The following is a 2,744-nucleotide window of genomic DNA, read 5'->3' as shown; positions in this document are numbered from 1 at the left end:
AAACCCTAACCCTAAACCCTAAACCCTAACCCTAAACCCTAAACCCTAAGCCTAAACCCTAACCCTAAACCCTAAACCCTAACCCTAAACCCTAAACCCTAAACCCTAACCCTAAACCCTAAACCCTAAACCCTAAACCCTAACCCTAAACGTCCCCAAGGCCCAGGTCTTCTTTTTTAGTTGGTCCGGAAGGCCCAGCTGCAACCTGCAAGAAGAGGCTCTTCTTCTTTTCAAAAAAAAAACAAGCACTCCCTCCGTTTTATTTACTCTGCATATTAGTTTTGGTAAAAGTCAAGCTTTACAAACTTGGACAAAGTTTATAGATAAAAATATTAACATATACAATAACAAACCAATATCATTAGATTTGTTGCTGAATGTACTTCCACATCATATAGATCTGTTATGTTAAATTTTATATTTTTTTATAAATTTGATCAAATTTTACAAAGTTTGACTTCAGTCAACTCTAATATGCGGAGTAAATAAAAACGGAGGGAGTATACTATGTCATCAGCAGATTCTAAAAAAAATGTCATTAGCAGGAAGTTCTGGTGGGGCAGTAAGGATGGACATCGTAAGCATAATTGTGTTTCGAGGGAAGCTATGACACAAACAAAAAGTAATGGTGGTTTGGGATTTAAGGACTTCAAACTTTTTAACTTGGCCCTTCTAGCCAAGCAGACATGGAGAATCTGTACAGGCATTCATCACCTTTGTAACTAGAACCTAACCATATTAATTCTAATGGAAAAGATCACAATAGGGAATTTCCCTACTGTATTTGGTCAAAAAGGCATGGAGGATTCTCCAAACATCACGAGTCTCTCAGTGCAAGAATTCTGAAAAGTGTAAACTTTCCTACACAAACTATTTTGACGGAGGTTTTAGGCAACCACTCAAGTTAGATTTGGAGGTCGATCATCGAGGGTCGTGACATTTCGAAGCAAGGCTTGATCCGACACATTGGGAACAGGAATACTACCAACATATGGTCAGACAATTGGATCATGAGGAGAGATGACGCGGCCTTATGGAAGCAGGTCGCCCGATCCGCCAGATTTCGTGTCAGCATTGAAATAAAAATGAAATAGAAAACAAACTCAAAAAGGAGAAGGACAAAAATTGAATAAAACAAAAGGACAAACAAATACCAAAAAGAAACCTTCCAGAAACTTGAAGATTCTTCCCCAAACCAATAGAAAGTGGGGCTACATGGGCAGGATAATTACTGAACTCAACCTGCCGAACTTACCTCATGCAGCGTAGTCCGTTCTTTTTTTTGCAACACAGTGCAAACGCAGGCGCTCATATACACGCACATACACTCACCCCATATAAACGCACACACGCACACCTTACGCCTATGAGTACCTCCGAGAGACTGAGCCGACATATCATCTTGAAATTTTAAAAAGACACCGTAGGCGCCTTATAGTTGATGGGGACATCTCCTCTCCTCCCACTGAAAGCGCATCACCGGAAATCCTGAAATAAATTCAGGACAAATGCGAGCACCAGGATTTGAACCCTGTTGGGTTGGGGTTATCACTGTGATCCTAACCATCCAACCACAAGTTGGTTCACAACGGAGTTGGTTCCTGTTTTGGCGTTGAAGGCGTAACTTATTGGTGGCAGATCCTATTTGACTTGCGGGTCGCTGCCTAACGACCCCCCCACCCAAATTGGACTTGACCCTATGTATGTTCGAGCCGGTCCAGCTAGCCTTTTCCGGTTTTGGGGAACCTTCCCAAAACTGGTTTTTTTTCATTTCTCTTTTAATTTGTTTCCATTTTCCTTATTTATTTTCTCTTTTTCTATTTTCATTTTTTACTTTCCAAATTCACAACATTTTATGAAATTTGGGAACATTTTTTCAAATCGGTGATATTCTTTTTTTTCAAATTGGTGAGCATTATTTCAAATTCAAACTTCCTCATTGAAATGAAAAAATGTTCATCAAATTCTAAAATGTTCATAAATTTTATTATAAATCATATAAAAAATGTTTGTCAAATTAAAAAAAATATGTCACTCTATCATAAATCTTACCATAACATAAAGCGTCTGAATTCAAATCAGTCCCTTACGGAATAACGCATAAACTAATGTTTAAGTTTTTGTCACTCTAACAACCCATCATTTAGTTATTACTCTACAATGTCTTTCTTTATGTCCAAGTATGGTGGAGTGTCATGTAATTGACGTTCACATGACACCACTAAAGAAAACAACAACATACATATCATCAAAATATCGAACGAATACCAACATCACATAATTAGTTATGACAAAACTTCTCTCATGTCCTCAAGAACAAAAGTAACTACTCACAAATATGCATATTCAATATCAGAGGTGTATTGAATATGCTTGAAGATCTGAACATTTAATCTTCTACCAAATAAACCAACTAGCATCAACTATAAGATGTAATCAACAATATTAGCAACCCACAGGTACCAATCTGAGGTTTTGGGACAAACATTGAATAGAAGAGATGAACTAGGGTTTGAGATGAGATAGTGTTGGTCAAGATGTTGATGAAGATTGGTCCTCCCACGATGAGAGGATTGTTGGTGATGTCAATGGTTTCGATTTCCACCTCCCGAAGAGAAGTATCCCTGGCAGAGTCGCTTCGTCAGGGAAGAAAATTGCTCCTGGCCGGGTTCCACCTCGAGACGAAAGAGCTTCGTCCCGAAAGCTTTCTCCTAATTTTTTTCTAGGTCAAAACCCTTCATATA

This window comes from Triticum aestivum, chromosome 1B, assembly GCF_018294505.1.
Source record: "Triticum aestivum cultivar Chinese Spring chromosome 1B, IWGSC CS RefSeq v2.1, whole genome shotgun sequence".
In the NCBI taxonomy this organism is placed as follows: Eukaryota; Viridiplantae; Streptophyta; class Magnoliopsida; order Poales; family Poaceae; genus Triticum; species Triticum aestivum.
This window is presented reverse-complemented; position numbering follows the sequence as displayed.